This window comes from Ochlerotatus camptorhynchus, unplaced genomic scaffold (assembly GCF_037179485.1).
Source record: "Ochlerotatus camptorhynchus isolate MF236.1 unplaced genomic scaffold, CSIRO-AGI_Acam_v1.1 ptg000326l, whole genome shotgun sequence".
In the NCBI taxonomy this organism is placed as follows: Eukaryota; Metazoa; Arthropoda; class Insecta; order Diptera; family Culicidae; genus Ochlerotatus; species Ochlerotatus camptorhynchus.
Window position 1 is genome coordinate 229,818 of NW_027040814.1, and position 12,157 is coordinate 241,974.

The window sequence follows — 12,157 nt, forward strand, 5'->3', positions numbered from 1 at the left end:
TAGTGGTAATCGTGATTACCTCTCACCCCATGAGGCCTGGGTTCAATCCCAGTCAGCGCCGCCGGGATGTTCTGAGGCATAACATCTCTGATCACGCCTTCCTTAAGGGAAGTAAAGCCGTTGGTCCCCAGTTCATGAGTTGATGGGTCGGTAGGTAGGGTCCAGGTGTGGGAGCTGCCTCCCTGGCGTCGGTAGCATTGGTGCTTAGCACGGAAAACAAGATCGACGGAAAACAAATCAAAGGAAAAAAAAAATAATCGCTTTGGTGACGCTTGTTATGATTGTTATGTAGATGCCAGCATGGTTTGTTTTTAATTATATTCATATTCCGCGTTCTCTTATAGGGAAAGTATTTAAAAAAAACTCTTTTATTCATACAACCCAATATGTAGTGACAATGACGGCTTTGGAACTTATTTACCTATTATCGTTGTTTTGACAAGAATACTTACAATATTTACATTACTTCACCAGCAAGACGTCAGTCAGCAAGACGATTGATCGTAAAAAAGCTCTATAATCTCAATAAATAATGTGAGCGGCGCTGGTGGTGTAGTGGTAAGCGTGATTGCCTCTCACCCCAGCAGGCCTGGGTTCAATCCCAGTCGGCGCCGCTGGGATGTTCTGAGGCATAACATCTCTGATCACGCCTTCCTTCGGACGGGAAATAAAGCCGTTGGTCCCCGGGTTATGAGTTGATGGGTCGATAGGTAGGGTCCAGGTGTGGGAGCTGCCTCCCTGGCGTCGGTAGCATTGGTGCTCAATATTTGCGCACTGGTCATACATACCATACCAATCAGGCTAATACCTTGATGTCCTTTGCTGTATTCGCTCTATTCGATCCATGGCCACACGTTGTCAGCTTCTCAGGTCGTCTTCTTTGGGATGGAATTTTAACATTGTCTTCTCTAGAACCTCTTCCTGTCTTGTATTTTGTCTTTGATGCGTTGATGGCAAGTCCAATCCGCCTGGTTTCAGCCTTCAGTCTGATGTACGTTTCCGTCGTCGGCTCAAAGTTCTGTGCCATGATGTCGATGTCATTGGTGAAGCCAAGAAGCTGGATGGACTTCCTGAAGTTTTTCCGCACGTGCCTAGCCCAGGTCTTCTTATCATACCTTCTAACGCAATGTTAAATAGCAAACACAAAAGCCCATCACTTTGCCGTAACCCCTTTCGAAATTCAAACGGACTCAAGAATGTCCCGGATACTCGAAGAACGCCTTGACCAGTCGCCTCAGTGTATCCGGAAATCCGTACTCGTGCATAACCTGCCATAGCTGATCTCGATGAATTGTGACGTAATTGATTTGAAATCAAATAATCAAATGATGTGTGGAAAATTGGTTCCGTGGATGTCTCGAACTCTCTTGCAAATGGTGACAGACAGGCGGTGGCATAGAATTTGGGAGAGTACCTTATAGGCACCGCTCAGCAGTGTGATCGTGCGGTAGTTGCAGCAATCCAACTTGTCGCCGTTTATGTAGATAGGGCATACAACACCTTCCACCTACTCCTCCGGTAGTAAGTCTTCATCCCAAATAACCCAGTACACCACTCCCAACAGACATTGAAGAGCACTATGAGTTTATTGAGGCAAAAATATGCTTCTTCAGCGTATTCAGGTTTTAATCTGCTCTTTTTTTCTGTCTAGCCAGTCCTTCACCACCGTATTTTAATAGTTCATTTAGTAGTTAATAAACACCAGTTGCTTTGTTGTTTTTCATAGGTAAATTAATAGAACTGGAACAAAACTATTGACTGTCCGCGGATGCTACTCTGATATTGCCAGATCAGCTGTAATTACAAAGAGAACCAACAGATGATGCTTGCGACTAGCAATCATCCTCATTGTGTAAAAACTGGAATTAGGCAGTAGCAGCCCTGGCCGCATCTGAATGGTGGTAAAGAAAGGATATGGTAGGAATCTGATGACGTGATGCTCGCTTTGTTGGAAGCCAAAGAGTCCTCTGCACTTCCACGAGAAATTACTGGGATGAAGGATAAAAGGGTTGGGTACGCAGCAAAGTTCATTTTGGCAAACGATACGCTAAATTACAGTGATGGGTTTGAGCGCAGAAAAAAAAGGCGGCTAACTAATATTGAATGTGAAGGGGCATGAGATTAAACTCATAATGTTCTGCGCAGTAAGCGAAAACGGTCACTCTAAGGCCACAGAGCCCTTCATATCACATTACACCACTTATGATCGAGTTGTTGTAGCCATTGAATCCCGGCCCCGACGAAAACGGCGATAATTTTAACAAAACACGATCATCTTACAATTTTCTTCACAGTAAGCAAAAATGGCTGTCTGAGACAGCCGAGCGTTTCATATCAGAACACACCACTTACGATGGAGTTAATGCTATAACCGTTCAAACCGCGGCAACCGAAAGTGCAATGGTGTGGACTCAAACACAACGAATCAAAATGAAACAATGTCTACTTTTTTTTACCTTGAAATGAACTGTGTGGAACATGCTTTCCGGAATTCCGAATTATGTTTCAAATTGAACAAAAGCTAATCCCACCGAACAATAAATCAGGCGCGATCGAGGCCGTGCTGGGAACAAACGGAAATGATTAAAAGTTTACATAAATGTTTTTCAACTGGAACAAACTCACCATGATCGATGTCCAATGGTGCGGATCCACACATTTGAACCCACACTGCGCCACGACCCGGAACCCGTTCAAAATATCCAAAATTTATACATTCTGCATAAGACAAACCAATATCATTGATAACAGATCCAACACGTTGCATCCCCGAATTCTCCACTGCTCGCATGCAACGGGAATTTACCCTAATAAACAAATGCCATGAACGAACTGTATCCCGGATGGGTAAACTATCCCATAAATTGATGATACCCCGAAAACGTCGTTAAGCTCTCTTTTGTGGTTATTTTTATTAAGGTAACCGTCACAAAAAAGCAACGGGATAATGAAAGAGACGACAACTCGCACCGCTGGACCCATCCTCCACGAATATTATATAACATTAACCAAACTGACATGAATAATAATCAATCCACGCACGTTTTCTTCCATTCGATTCCAGCAGCACGATGATTAACTTTTCTTCCATTTCATTTCACTTTTGCTTGGTCGGCACTTTCATCACCAACGTTCACTCCGATCAGAAAAGGCCAAGCAAGGGCATCCTGAGATGGATTTCAAATTGATAAACAAAACAAATCTATGCGTGACTTTCTCATAGCGAATATATTTGTTGAGTTTGTGTGCACCGGTAAAACGGAACAGAATCATGGGAAATATTTGAAGTGATTTGTGAAAATCAACGCTTGGTCTTTTTACTCAAAATTCAATACCTTTAATTTATCTACGTCTTGCAACAGTAAAATAAATTTGTTCGATTTTAACAGCTCGAAAATCATTACTCTCCAGACCCAGGTTGGAAAGATACACTAGTGAGGTATCTTTTGCATGATTGTTACAACATCATTCAAAAACATAATGTTGAAAACATTATAGGTATGACATTTTAACTGATAGAGGTTTTTATTGTCAGAATTTGCTCTTGAGTTCTTGTTTCAGTTGGCTAAGTTTGATTGTAAATCCGCAATCGATTGCAACCGATCGTAATCAAATTGATAAAATTATAATAACTGGCTTTTACAAAAACTGTTCTAAAAATACTAAATTGATCTATATCTAGATAATTTTTACTATTTTTTTTACATCAGCGTAAATGCCTTTCGAAAGAAAGGAAGCAGAAATATTTTAAGGATCATTGATCAAAACCATAATTCGGGTGGTAGAGGGTTAATAACTGATAACAAATAACATAATTTATTTTCAAGTGCAATGAGATTGCAATCTCGTCAACAAATAAAAATTAGTGACAAGTCGAGCGGGTGCCATTCACGGTCTAGTCATGTAATTAGTCGGGTTGGGATATTTGTTTTTCATGTTGCAAATTTTATATTCAAAGCAGCTATGGAATAACTCAAAATTACAGGGTTAAGGAGTATTGAATTTTTTGAAATAGGAAACATGGTGTTCTATAGATATATCGAAATGAGTACAAACAATGTTTTTATGGGCATTTTAGAGCTCATGTGATTTAAAATATTGTAACCATTACGTGTTGCTTTGAATATATTCTTCATATATTTTGCTATGTTGTTGTAAAACAAAGCATACTTGCCGAAGAAAGCATCAAGTTAAGTAGATGAATAATGGAGTTGTGATTGAAAGTGTGTGTGTGTTTTATAACATGGACTGTTCATTTTATAAAACGGACACACACTATCAGTCACATAATTTATTATTACAAACTGCAGATTTTAAATCAAATCAAATAAAATAACATTACTTTAGAAAGCTTAAAGATAACATATTGAAAACTTAAAAGTTGTATTAAAACATTCGATTGATTTTACGACCTTAGATCACCTGTTCACGTTCATCATTTTCCGCAACGTGCGTCGTATTTATCGACTGTTCCAATGAATTCCTCACGTCAAACATTGTAATAATGTCGCACAAACACGAACCGCACGTTCGGACGTAAACGACGAAACTCTTCGAAAGGATATTATCCAATCTAATTATTCAAATAGCTGACTTTGCCATATCACGACCTCTTGGACGCATGACGTTCGTAAATCGAACTTGTAACTCAAAAAATTCCCTTACCACAGGGAGAGTTTTTTTTTGTGGTTGGAATGCCTCCAGTTCAACATATTTTGCAGGCATATGAACTTAAGCTCCTGGAAATGGTTTGTTTGGCGGTAGCCTTGGGTATTGTGCATAACCAGAAAACTAGACGGAGACAGTCAATGGCAACGACCGGACTGACAGTTGTAGCCGTTAAACATGGTCACAGCCTTACTTAATTCATTTGCCCCAGATGGAAAACTCGTTTCTGCCGTCAGAAAGGGTAAAATTATCTGGCTGATGAAATGCGGGTTCGATATGATTTACCTAACGGTGCATTTGAACTCTGCTTGTTAAAGCTGCATTTGCCGATTGGCTTTAAATGCTTTCAAATTTCTAGATTAATCCGATGTAACTCTGCAATAACACGTGGATGTGGATGCTATAGAGGAAATGTACCAGTTATGGCAGTAGCGCTCTCATAATTGGTAATACGGTTTTGAACCTAAATGTTTTCAAGAAATTCTTAATGTAATCAGTATGTATCAATGCTTATCTGTATCCTTGCGTAAAAAATGGAAACTTATCTTGAACATAATTTAAGCTATATTGCCAATGAGGGGAGCGCCAGTGCCATAATTTGTACACTTACCATAGTTTAAAATTAATGTTGTGGCGGTGTTAAACATTTTACAAATATGGCTACATCAGTTTTAAATGAAACTACGCTCCTGATAGCCAAAAACAAAGGATTCCCGAATCTAATGGTTACCAGTTTATAGAAAATTATAGCATCATGCGTCAGATTATTTGACAAGCACTACGCTTGTCTTCTGCGCTAAAAATAATCCCGATTATTTCGATTGTAAAGCGCTAGTGATTTATGTGTGCATTCGGTTGATTAAAAAGGATAGAAAACTTGTTGGAATTCGAGTGTAATCCGGACTGGGCGCTACCCGCTGATCTGTGGACGGTGGAGGGTGGATTAGTTTATATGATTGGTCGATTGGAAATGAGATATAAAGGAATCCATCGAATAGCGCGGTGGGTGTTGCAGTCCACCCACTGCTATTTCTCCACTGTCCTCTAACCAATTGAACTGATTTTCTGTATGTGATCACAGACCGCACCACCCACCATCCTATTCGGGGAATTCCTGTACATTGAAATGTGAAAGTTGGTGAAGAGGAAGAGACATGCAGATAGCCGTTGGGGTATGGAGAGTACCCGAGCAAAGTCGGTTAACAAAATGAAAGCAAATCGATATTAAAGTTTGCTGTTCCTATCATAATGAAAACTCATTTCAATCGTTGCGAAATAAGTCTGAGATCATATTAAGCTTTCATTATACCGTCAAGAGTTTTTTTTTAATGAAAACAAAAATTTTGAGTTTTGCTGTTCAACGTCTTGTTGAAAATTGTTGCCAAAATAACGATTATTGTTTGTTTATTTTGCGAAACACATTTAAGGACATTCGTTGATATTCCGGGTGAGATTTAAACTCAAATTATCAGCGTGAGAAGCTGGATGCTATCCATCCTTGCCAGACATGTATTCAGTTAAATATTATAAATGCAAAATCAGAAATCAAGATAGGTTTTCCGTTTGATATCGAGTAAAATTATGCTCTGATTTTGTGGTGTTAATCGTTAACCGATTAACATTTTTATTTCAATTTGTTGTCCAGCTTTGCTCGGGTAGGGTGACCCAAAATAACATTTGGTTATGAAATCTGGGGGTTCGCCCTGCTGACAAACTGTAGCCTAGCAAAGTTATGTAAGCACAAAGGCTAAAATGACCCAGCAGAAAACGCAGTATAATAGGCAGGAGAATTGAACGAGTACGGTCCAACAGGGTCCAACTAATGATCCTGAAAAACATCATCTAATATTGGCCGTACTGCTGGTAGACGCATAATTGTCCCATGTGCTATGGCCTTTCATATACACATGGGACAATTATTGCAGTGTAGCTGAGAATAGGAAACTTCAAAATTATTCTATGAAGACCTCTATTTATGAGCTGAAAATATGTTTTTTCCTTCATTTAACGTCGGTCTCTGTTCCGCAATCTAGTGCCAATCACCGACGGACATCGATTGTCATCCATTGATGGCAATCGAATGTATAGGAAGGCAGCTTCCAAACCTGCATAGGATATCGCACCCATTCAAACACACATGTTCCGGGACCAACGGCCTTACCTCCCTTTCGAAGGAAGACGTGACCAGAGATTTTTATGCCTCAGAAAAATCCCACCAAACTCGGCTGGGATTAACCGCGACCTATTGAGCTGAGAAAGCAGTCACTCTTACCACTACATCACCGGCCCCGGCTCAGCTGAAAATAATAATTAGGTTTATTATGTTGATAAACATAACGTTCCACATACATATATAAGGAATTATTTTTTTTGGCAGAAATATGTTTTCCTACCGATTTAGCAAATCTGAGTGAGATTTCAATATAGAATCACACTTCCTGCTTTTTATATAAGCTAAGAAAAGAGACTTTTTTTTTCAAAAAACTCAAATTTTCAACCTCTAAATCACGCCAATGTTCCCGTCATATAAAAGTCTTGTTGTAACACCCTATGATATCATTTGGAGGGTGAGCGCCCAGGTTTCATGACAAAATGTTTTTTAGAGGCACCCTAATGGAAAAGCTTATAGTCGATTGGAAGGGGAGAGCGAAGGAGTGTTTTCTTAAGGAGCAATCGGAATCATTATCAATTGGGAAGTGAGTGAATTTGAAAATCCTGAATTAATCTACCTATGGTGAGATCTCAAGACTGAATTTTCAAATAGCCGCGCGTATCGGCTATTGTAATCAAAGATTCAAACGTCAATAAGTCGAAACTCTTAGCTCGCCCACTCTTTAATTAGCTTTAGTTTGAAAATGGCCACTCCCTCGGGGGTGGATTTGGATGTAATAAATTTTGTCTGGGACACTTGATATGTCCCATTTCGACTAGGATCTTGTTTTCGAACTCTGGTGTAGTCAGGAGCTGGCCATTTCTTCGGGGTACCCGGATCATATACTCTCGATCATAAGTTTGGGGTCACACTTTAAAAACATGTAAAAGTTTTTTGCTCATATCACTACCATTTTAAGACCGATTTGCAATCTTCATAAGTCATTTGAAAGGTAATGAAATTTAGTTTGTAGAACACTGGTTTAATATATTTTACAATTTTTGTACACTGTAACTTCTCTTAAAATCACATCATTTTCCTAAAATTCTCACTGAATATTCATGACTGATTTTTTCAGGGCAAATATTTAAATGAACGTGGAAGTAGAACCCCTATTCTATACCCATCGAGATACGTTTGTGGAAGTTTGGTTTAAAAATTTCGAATATGCTTTAAATGAATCAAATATTTATTCAAATCATCGATCAAAAGTTTGGAGTCCCCAAAGTATGGTATTTCGCAGTTATAAGTTTAATTGGAATTTAAGTATAAATAAAGGATTTAGTAGGAAAATATGATCAGCCACATAGAAACGAAGTAAGAGCAATTCGGCATTGAGCATGCATAAGGGCGAAACCGCGATGATCGATTCTCTTCGTCGATTTTCTCTTTTGATAATAACTCGCTTGGATTAACATTTCTCTGTGTGTTTGTTGTTGCTTTTTATAACCAATACAACCTGTCACAGCACTGAATTGGACAAGTTTCAGAAAATCGATTCCCTTAGCTGTAGCTTTTGCGCAAGTAACCGACAGATAAAAGAAAAAGTTTCGATTTCGTAGCACTTTTATTGTGACAGGGTGTTATAAAATCCCTTGGGGAAATCAATACAAATTTCTATGTGTAGGTTTTATGCTCAGTATTAGGTTTTGACGTAGACTACGTCTTACGGTAAGGTACTGGGGGTAAATCGAAAATATAAAATTGCGACCGTCACGAAAAGGTGTAAGGTTTTGAACACTTATAACTTTGTAATTTATAGATGAAATTAAAATCCATATACACCAATCGATAGAAAATAACTCTCATAATTTGCCACAATAAACTCCTTTTTAATTTTCCATAAAAAAAAACTGTTGAAAATGTAAAATAAAAAGTGAAAATTGTATCACTGTTTGCATGAAATAAACGTTCTCCTCAAACCCAGTCGTCATAATCGAGTACCATTTGGTTGCACATCGTGCTGCTTGAATCTGAAAAGTTATAAAATAGCGCTGTTTTTTTGCCTCAACTCATTTTCGCTTCTGACGGCGGTAGAGCATGGAGCAGCAGCAGTAGCATCAGTAGTAGGAAGGCAGCGCCAGCGGTTCCTGTTAAGCGCGCAGCGTACGAGTTTTGCACCTCAAACATTGCGCGTCGTTGCCATAGAGATCATTGGCTGCTGGCAGTGCCGTCGCCTCGATGGCGCAAGCGCTCCAAAGTGGATCCACTCGATTAATTTTTCGAAAGGGCATATCAGCTTTTGTAAACAACGCATTTAATCGACAATTTGGCATAACTGATAGCTCGCCAACGCATACTTACACCATGATATCAGGTAGGGAAAATTTACCCTATCTGATGGTAGAGTTAGCATGCTAGGGTGAGCTACCAGTTACGCCAAATTGACGATCAAATGCGTTGTTTACAAAAGCTGATACGTCCCTTCGAAAAAGTAATCGAGAAATACATCTTGGGCTGTGTCCCAATTACCGAGTTAAATTTAAATCGTAGTTTAACGTGACATTATGAAAGTTATTTTCAATGCTCGAAAATCCAGGAAAGAGATCGGTTTTCAAACAGAACTCAGCCACAGTTGCCAAAATTTAACTTCTAGTCGGTCAGAAATAACCACGCTCGATAGCAGGGTTATTCGATAACTCATCTGTCACTTTTTTTTCCTTGATTTGTTTTCCGTTGATCTTTCGTGCTGAGCACCAATGCTACCGACGCCAGGGAGGCAGCTCCTACACCTGGACCCTACGTATCGACCCATCAAACTCATGAACCGGGGACCAACGGCTTTATTTCCTTTCCGATGGAAGGCGTGATCAGAGATGTTATGCCTCAGAACATCCCGGCGGTGCCGACTGAGATTGAACCCGCTGGAGTGAGAGGTAATCACACTTACTACTACACCACCGGCGCCGCTCAATGTAGTGCTGTAACAGGTTGTATTGGTTATCAAAGCAACAGCAAACACACCGAGAAATGTTAATCCAAGCGAGTTATTAACAAAAGAGAAAATAGATCATCGCGGTTACGTCCTTGTCTATGCTCACTGTCGAATTTGTAATACGTGATAGATATGGAAGTCACTTGCTTTTCCCACCACAGAAACGCCCAGTGTTATTATGTCAAATGATGGGTGTGCGTCTACAAAACGCGAACGAAATCTTAAAAAAAACAGCAATATTTAGTTTGTTTTTGTTCAATCGGTAGATAAAAGATGTACCAATAACTTATTCGAGGGATTTATGACTAATCCGATCAACTACGAAATGTTGCATAACATTGGTGCAAAATTGTGCACTCCGTTTTTCTGTGTGAATTTTTTTGCGTTTTGAAGCTGAATCGCTGTGGAAACCTTTTTTCTGAACAATCTCATTACCACAAAATTTCAAGAGTACAAATATCAGCTCTCACAAAACTTATAACAAACAACGGCGCCGGTGGAGTAGTGGTAAGCGTGATTACCTCTCACCCAGCAGGCCTGGGTTCAATCCCAGTCGGCGCCGCCGGGATGTTCTAAGGCATAACATCTCTGATCACGCCTTCCTTCGGATGGGAAGTAAAGCCGTTGGTCCCCGGTTCATGAGTTGATGGGTCGATAGGTAGGGTCCAGGTAAGGGAGCTGCCTTCCTGGCACGTCGGTAGCATTGGTGGTCAGCACGGAAAACAAGATCGACGGAAAAAACAAACCGAAGAAAAAAAAAACTTATAACAAAGAAACTGGAACTTGACGTTTGCTGCAGTGCAGTGCGCAAGGAGTTTCAAGTTCATAAGTGATGTAACAACCGTTCAAGATTTGTGCCCTAGAAATCTTGAAGCGATAAGAAATATCAGCCATTATGACGGTCATTGTTGGAAGTAAGCCTTACTCATATCTGATAGTAATTTACAACCAAATGTAATAGAATATGTATTCGCATTTTTATGAGGTCCTGAATTTAACCAAGTTTTACTAAGTAGGAAATCCAAAACATGTACATAGGACCGAAATCATAGGTTACTTCTACTGTATTTTACATCAATATCTAGACAAATGCCCGAGAATTTCACTACACAGCTTAACGTAGTCTACGTCAACTATGCGGTCGTGTATTATACACAACCCCACCAACTCATGTTCCAACCAAGAGGCAAGGCAACTAGGAATATTTGAAAATATCATCAAATATTTCTAAATTTCATCGAACATATTTAAGTATTTTCCAAAACTAATACATGTTAATAATAAAATAACAAAGTGTTTTGTGATGAACAATGTTTGTTCTACAGATACTTTTGTTTTCAAAGCAAAGTCAAGAAATGAAAATATCAAACAATATTTTGATATATGTACTCAGCAAAGGTATCCTGCGGTTCCAACCATTAGAGGGAAATGGAGCATCACTTAAAATTTCTAGTCTAGAGGCTTGCAACGACCAAACAATCATAACATTACGAAAATGGAACGTTCGATACGAGATGTCCACGTTTCATATATTTATTGTATTCTGAAGCATATTCGATTTAAACAGGCCCGATGTTTTCTAAATCATCTTGCCCCTTTGAATACCTCATAGTAGGCCTGGTTTTTTTTTGGTATGTGTGATGCATCTTCGATGTTAAAGATGGAGGTATACTAGACGTTCGCTAAGTGGAATATTTTTAATTGAAACGTCTTTTAACTGAAAGAAGTTTTAGTTATCGGACACTTGTCTGTAAAATTTGTAAAAATTTCAAAATTGAACAAGATGTACACGGGGCTGACACATGAAATGCATTTCATTTAGTGAACGCTGTTATATGCAACTCATTACACGAAAAACCTACAACATTGTAATGCGCACATCACACAGCAGCACATTCCGTTTCCCTATCCACGACATGCAGACAATATACAATTACGTGCGACTGCTCTCGATCGCACAAAACAGAGAATAGGGTAAAGCGCTACTTCGTCGAAATCGTCCATTTTCGTTCTATCGATCAGAAAAGATCAATAATATCAATGATTTCACCGTGTACAAATCAATAATAGGTTTGTTCCGATGCGTTAGTTCATTAGCTACAATATAAATCCTATTAGAGCGCATGGTATGAATATTTACGCTCATTGTTCTCAAAACAAAAGAAGCGCTTCTAGCGAATCCCATTTTTCTACGTTTATCCGTAGGACGAAGAAAATCTAATGGCGTTTCAATACGTTAGGACGGAATTGAAACTCGTAGAGCGAATTAAGAATCGAGAATCAGCATTAGATTTTAAACAATATCTCAACAATTTGGGACTCTTTATCAAATCCAACGGTACGTATGCAAAGGCGAATAAATTTAGCAGTCATCTTTGACAGAAATATTCCATTTTTTGTTC